Source organism: Clarias gariepinus, chromosome 12 (genome assembly GCF_024256425.1).
Source record: "Clarias gariepinus isolate MV-2021 ecotype Netherlands chromosome 12, CGAR_prim_01v2, whole genome shotgun sequence".
In the NCBI taxonomy this organism is placed as follows: domain Eukaryota; kingdom Metazoa; phylum Chordata; class Actinopteri; order Siluriformes; family Clariidae; genus Clarias; species Clarias gariepinus.
In genome coordinates this window covers 23,658,326-23,666,101 of record NC_071111.1, presented here as the reverse complement: position 1 = coordinate 23,666,101, position 7,776 = coordinate 23,658,326, and the positions used below count along the sequence as shown (strand labels likewise).

General features: G+C 35.6%; 1 long non-coding RNA gene across 1 annotated transcript; it reads right to left on the bottom strand.

Moving 5' to 3' along the window:
* Window positions 1-349: 349 nt before the first annotated feature.
* On the bottom strand, window positions 350-5,630 carry LOC128534073 (uncharacterized). The gene is made up of 3 exons (XR_008361449.1): window positions 5,505-5,630; window positions 1,494-1,612; window positions 350-423 (listed from the first exon to the last, which is right to left on the bottom strand). It is a non-coding gene; the product is annotated as an uncharacterized LOC128534073 (long non-coding RNA).
* Between the last annotated feature and the right edge of the window lie 2,146 nt (window positions 5,631-7,776).

Here is a 7,776-nt window from a genome sequence, read left to right as displayed (position 1 = left end):
TTGATCAGGTTTATCAGCAGCACAGGCACTGATGCAGATTCAGTTACATCACACACTCTCACTGTGTTCTGGAAATCTAGAGGAAAACGACACTCGTCCAATCCATCAAAAACGAACAGAACTTTTTCTTTTGTTTCTTTAAAAAAGACATGAAGGAGCTCCATCAGACTCAGTTTCTGGTCCTTCATCAAATTCACATTCGTCTTGTTCAGATAAGGGCTTAAAAATGTCATTGCATTTGATTGGTGTTTCCTCTGTTGTTGTTCTCGTGGACGCTGCTTCAATCTGTCTCACCTCATGTTCTTTACTGACGTCTCCACTGTCTCATTCTGTGTTTGGTTTGCCAGGTTTTTTATCAATCCATTTAAGAACTGAAACAACTTTTTTTGGAACTCATTTACTGCAGAGGATTCTGGGTTGTGCCTGTGAGATAGTAAAGGAAGTATGTGGTTAGACATAAATGTGGGTCCATTTATCAAAATAGTTGTATACTCTGTTTGATTTATTCTACTGTACTGTACGTTTTCTATAATCTAAATCACTCAGTAGTTAATAACAGCAAAAGAATTTATAATACAAGTGTGTCAGGGTCACATTGTCGGTTTGATTTTACCCTGCAATTGTAATTTTCTTTTCAAATCTTTGTGCTGCCTCTTGTAACATTTACACTGTGAACAAAAATTTGTGGGCATAAAATCACAAGTATACACTTAATATATAAGTAACAATGTTAAATACACTAGGGAAACATGTCTGGGACATTAAAGGAGTTCATAAAGTGAGCAGTCCTATCATGGCTCCAGTGTATTGAGTAATTTTTTTTTTACCTTGATGGTATCCAAGCATTAATGAAACGCTGGGATAAGTGGATTTATGCACAAAGTCTTATAACTCTTTAAGCTCTAAAACTGTAGCACCATTCAAATGTTTTACTGCGGCTAAGAGTCACATCACCATACTTTGCTTGAAATTCCTCTGAAAATGTCAATCGGTTTACGCCTTGATTTAGCCGAAATATTTGCACAAATCTTGGTTTGACTTGAACAGCCTTTGTATTTCAATTGGGGTGCACTCAGAGCACCCCCTACTATTATTATTAGGGCCCAAGCACTATCGCACCGCATGTTGTGGGCGCAACTCAACAGGAAGTCAGTTATTTTGGGTCGTTGGTAAAAAATGCACCTGATGAATTTTGATATCTCCCTCCTGGGGAATTTATACGATCACCACCAAACCGAGCCTGTGTGATCTAAAAAATTGTAAAGGGATTTTTGATTTTTGATTTTCTTAAATGAGTCACCCGTGATGATGCCTTAAACCTACGCTGAAAAGTGCTTAATAACTTTGTGTTATTATATGAAGTCATCTGCATCTGTGGCCTATTGTACACACACATCACAGATTTTACCACTTACTAAATAGATATAATAGATCTAAATAGATTTTTCACTATATAACGCTTAAAATGTCAAAACTATAAAACATTACAGTACCTGTGTACAGATAAGCAGTCTCCCTTAAACTCCCAAAGACGATCCATAGACAGACTACTCTTCATGGAGGTACAGTACAGCTGAGTGCTGGCGAGTGTGAAGTCTTTATCTAGTGCTCGCTGCAAAACATCATCGACAATTCTTTATTAATTTAAATACTCTTTATAGTTTTTGGCAAACTTAATTAAATAGGGACTTTATTTGTTATAAAGGACAGTGGTATATATATATATATATATATATATATATATATAGTCTTTATTGGTTAATTATTTTGTCATATGTTATTTTATCACATTTCAAAATCAAATTTAAATTAAAATTTTATTCGTCACATACACAGTCATACACAGTATGATATGAAGTGAAATGCTTATACGACTGCTGTTGACCTCAATATTACAAAGAATGAAAGAACTTGAATTTACATAATATACAGAATAAGAGAAGTTAAAGAATATATATTAAAAATAGAAAACTTTATATAGTAAAAATTAAATATAATAAGAGTGTGATGTAGTGCAGTGTAGAACCGAGTCCTGTTATTGGCAAGATAATGTGCAAGATAATTTGTCACAAGGTGCATTTTTCTCCATTTCATAATTACTAACGTATTTTTGATATATAACATATATTTGATATATAACGTATATTTGATATATATTTGATGTGAATTCCTCTAAAACATTTGGTAAATGTATTGTAGCAGTATCACACCTATAAAGGCTAAACATGATGCTTTGTGGACTGGATGCATAGACTTTCTCTCTGCAGTGACTTTACCGATGGTTCTTTAACTACTGTATGTAAGGACGAGGAGTCCCAATTTTTATACATCCAACAAGGATCGACAGACTCTAGGTTACTCTTCATGAAGATACACTGAGATGATGGCGAGTCTGATCTCTTGATTTGGTGCTTATTACTAACTTTTAATTGAATTTGAAGAAAATCTAGCATTTATGAGTTATCTCTTTTATCGTGAACAGTGTGATAGCAATAATATCTAGAGGTATAACGTTAACAGTGAGAGGCATGGAGCTGTAAATGCCATACACACCGATCACTCATAGCAATTATCAGTTATATACCAGTTGGTGACAATCATAGGCACCAAAGTCTCGTGCATGCATATGGGAAGCAAAGGTGTCAATGCTGGCTATGATAGACAGGCAACAGTGCACCACGGCCTACCGTACACAGCGTCCAACAGGCAAACAAATCGGATACATGGATAAAACATCTGGCTGTTGTGTGGTAATTAAATTTTAATAAGATACTGTTTAAATTTAAATTCAAGCACTGTCGCATTGCACCTCCAGGGTTTGATTCCCGCCTCGGGGTTGTGTATGCATGGAGTTTGCATGTACTTTCCCTGTGCTTGGAGGGTTTCCTCCAGGAACTCCAGGTTCTTCCCACAGTCTAAAGACACGCAAAGATTCAGCTAATTAGCGTTCCTAAATTGCCCGTAGTGTGTAAACGAGTGTGTAAGTGTGTATGGGTGTGTGCCCTGCAATGGAATGGGTGGACCCCGCCTTGTCTTCTAGGATAGGCTCCATGCCCACACGAAAAGGATCAAGCAATATAGACTATGTTTTTAAAAAATGTTTTAGGTAAAATAGAAAACCGATGCTTTGTTTTTGTAGCAAGTCAAAGCAGCAGATTGGAGCAAGAAAAGAAGTGCAGAGCAAAATATTCGAATAAATCTTAAGATCAATCAAATAATGAATTACCATAAAGAAATGTCCAACTTCTAAAAAGTATATTCATTCAATACTTGCTCGGGCTCCTTTAGCATGGATTACTGCATCAATATGGCACGGCATGCAAATTGTCTTTCTGTCTGTATGTCTGTCCAGCCACATTTTGTCACATCACGCAAAACTGTCTGGACAGAATTTAATTCACTTTTTTTGTGTAAATCAGTTATGTGCCCGATTTAATAATCTACTTTAAAACAAGCTACTAATAAACTACTTGTTAAATGAAAACACACACCCGCACCAATAGCTGGTTAATTAGAAAAGCTAAACTGATTTTTTTTTCTTCCTGGAATTAGTTCAAATTCTCAGCAGTGAAGTGGTATAAGGGAATTTTTAAGTCAAGATCTAATTGAATCTTTATCTGATCTACTTTTTTCTAATTCTCATCTGTGGTTTTACCAAACAGAAAGTTTATTAGGCCGGTGTTGAAAGAAGTACAACTTAAACATAAATTTTTAATTTCATAAAAAAAGTGTTTCATAAAATGACAGTAGATTCAAAATCTAGGTAAATTTTGTACCATTTAACATAACATAACAAGCTAGCTTAGCTAATGTTAATGTACAGGAGAAAAAATATTTTCCCACGCATTAGTTAGATATTAGTGGTACAGAAAAAAACACGATTTCAAAGTTTTCCCGGGAATATAATATTGACTCGTATTTTATGCCTGTAAAGTAATAAAGCACAATCTGTTGTAAGTAACCGAAACATTAGCTAGTAAGATAGCCAACTCTTATAGCTAGCTAGTGACTGCCTTAGCCAAAGTCTAGGCTAACAGATAAAGTTAACAAAAAAGATAGAAATAACTTTAATTACAGAAAGATAATGTTTAAATATAAGTATTTGTGTTTTTCGCTGATAAAACAAGAAGTTTGGATTTAAGCTTTAGCTAAAGCATTTAAAATATACACTTGCCTGATATTAAAGTTGTGTTTAAGAAATGTTTGTCACTCAAACGAATGTTATTTTTGTGTTGGAAAAATTATAGACATATTAACTTAATTGTAGTTAAATTTTTACTTCAGCAAGCTTGCATAAATTAAAAATCCAATTGTCAAGTATATGATGCTAACAGTGCTGTTGTTGATATTGAGTTAAACATGTTGAAATCTAGAACACTTGTTTTCTAAATTATGTCTTTAATCCATTTCTTCATTAAAAAGCAGCAATTTGGTTTGATACAAACTACTTAACATTAGGACAGTCACACAACATTTTCCTTTTGTAACATGGATATAACTGACTTTAAGATGTGCTTTTATGAGCTGTGATTAGATCAATGCCATATATGTGTTAATAATAAGGAATTGTTATAACCCTATGTTAAATGAAATTTTACAATTTGAAATGTTTATACCAATGTGCATGTGTCTGTCCGTATGATTTGGAAATTCCTGTCTTTACGAATTGGACTCATTTGTCTGCCTTTGATTGTTTAGGTAAACTCAGCTAAACTCCACACTGAATGGAATAGAGTGCTTCCTTGCTTTATGTTAAGTCTAAGTACGGTTATTCAGTGTTATTCTCTTTTTCTGCTATTTTTATAAAAGATAGTTTTGTACCTCGTTTCTTTGTTATTCGATTATTTAATAAAAAATATATATAATTATGATCCACTGTGTCGGGTGAACTTTTTAAATAAAGTTAAACTTTTCTGATTAAATTATGGCTAGTTAGTCATAAACTACCTATAGAATCTACCCAAAAATGTGAGGTAACAATTTGCATTATATATTATATTTGCAGCTTCAACATGCCAATTTAAAATAAGTAAAGCCTACTCATTACATCACAAGTAATAATGTTCTAGCTAATTTATTTTGGTACTTTTTACGAAAAATATGGGGTGAAATGTACCCAAACAAACTGAATGCAAATTGTTACCTCACATTTTTTGGGTAGATTCTATAGGAAGTTTTTTTACAGTGCACCAATCAAGTGTCTCACACCAAACAAAATTGGTGAAATTACAGTAAAAAAACAAACAAACAAACAAACAGGTTAGTCTAACAGGAAATAATAACAATAAGAAGGAAAATCACTGATTAAAATCAAGCTGAACAGCTTCTTCTTAGCTTTAACCTTTTAACACCTTTTCCCGCGTAGGTTGTTAACATTACACCATAACACCACGCTGCTTGACAGTTGGAAAAAACCCGCCAACTCCTGCCACAGAAACTATTAACAAGTTCAAAGCGCAGAAACGAATTAAAAGACCTTAATTTAGTCGTTATTCTGTATCTACCTGCGTGCACTCTGTGTCTGAAGTTTGAATCAAACCAAACCGTCGTGTTTTCGAGTGTGAGAACAGCACGTACTCTGTGTGTGTGTGTGTCCAGCCCGTCCACAGCAGCGCTGCACTGGAGGTTATGAAGGACTCAATGAAAAAATGAGTTTACAACTTTCAGTATCTCACTAGATTTAGCCACTTACCCGCCTGAAAACCCCTCCACCCACACACACACACATACACACATCAAAATGACACGTTCACGTTTTAAAAACCGAAACGGGGATTACTAAACTCGATTTTTCATTTTGACTGTTGTAAAAAAAAAAAAAAGGAGAAATTTTGTATATCAGGAATTGTATATACTGAGTCAGCCAAAAAAAAAAAAAACAAACAGAAAAAAAACTTATAGATATAAATATTTTATATAAATTTATATATAAAATATATAAATATATTTAAGTATAAATATTTTAATACTAATTGTTGGACAATGATTATGGTGTAGGACCATTAGTATGGTGTATGGCTTCCTTTTGCGGCCAATACAGCATCAATTCGTCTTGGGACTGACAGATACAAGTCCTGCACAGCGGCCAGAGGGATTTTGAGCCATCCTTCTTTCAGAATAGTGGCCCGGTCACTGCATGATGCTGGGGTAGGTAAAGTTTCCTGACACGCTCCTCCAAAACACCCCTAAGTGGCTCAATAATATTTACTGTAGATCTGGTGACTGTGCAGGCCATGGGAGATGTTCAACTTCACTTTCATGTTCATCAAACCACTCTGTCACCAGTCTTGCTGTGTATTGGTGCATTATCATCCTGATACACGGCACCACCTTCAGGATACAATGTTTAACCCATTGGGTGCACACAGTCCTCCAGAATGGTTCGGTAGTCCTTGGCAGTGACACGCCCATCTAGCACATGTATTGGGCCTAGGGGATGCCATGATATTACAGTCCAAACCATCACTGATCCACCCCCATGCAGAAATCTGGGCATGCAACAGTCTCGGTGGTATGCTTCTTTGGGGCTTCTCCACACCATAAAGGTGGACTCATCAGAGAACAATACATGTTTCACATTGTCCACAGCCCAAGATTTCCGCTGCTGCCGCCATTGAAGTTGACCAAAGTGACCAAAGTTTTGACTATAGCAGCCGACCATGTAGACCCTGTGGAGCTCCGGACAAACAGTTTTGGTGAAAACAGAAGAGTTGAGGTGCACATTTGATTCTGCAGTGAGTTGAGCCGATGTGGTTTTATGTTTTTTGGATACAATCCGGGTTACCCGAGCATCCCTTTCAGACAGCTTCCTCTTGCGTCCACAGTTACTCCTGTTGGATGTGGTTCGTCCTTCTTGGTGGTATGCTGACATTACCCTGGATACCGTACGCACACCAACAATTTGTCCTTCTTTGAACTCTGATATGTCTCCCATAATGTGCGCATTGCGATATTTTAAGCAACACTGTGTACTACTCTGCTAATTAAACCTTCACACTCTGCTCTTACTGGTGGAATATGCAACCAATGAAGATTCAAATTCAAATCAAATTTAGCCATGAAACCTCCAACAATAAATTGGCTAGTGTTTCAGTTTCATTGTCCAACCCATGGATATATATATATATATATATATATATATATCATCAAAAATTGTGCCCAGTCTTCAGTGTGTTCATGTGACTCTCAATATGAACTCTACAGAGGTCTCTATGGAAGTGAAGGTCATTGTTAAACTATTAAACAGTCAGAACATTTACTGTAAGCCGTCAAGCCCAGTATAGTGATAATATTCATAGCTGCAGCAAAACATTTGAATAATGCAAATGTTTTAAAGAAGGCTGTACATCTGTAATTCATGTACATCTAAGCATTTCACTGCATATCGTACTGTGTATGACTGTGTATGTGACAAATAAAATTAAAAATTTGAATTTGAATGAAGATCCCGACTGAGGTGGCTCGGAGGATGAATGGAGGTTTGTTTCTCAAAACTGTTATCTGCACAATCAAAAAATTCAGTTTGACCTGAACACCGCTCATAAAAAGAAGAAATACACTATTGAGAGCTAAGCAACACCTTCAGGTCTAGATGACCACATCAGATGTTTTAAAGGGGAATTTTGAAAAAAAAAAAAAAAAAAAACTTCCTTTGATGAAGGAAAACCCCTTCACCCTTCCACGATGTAAAATATTTCGAGCTACCACAACAGCTTACTCTTGCATCAACATCCATAATTTAAAAGTACTGACATTTAGCATGAGCAGGGCTCCACA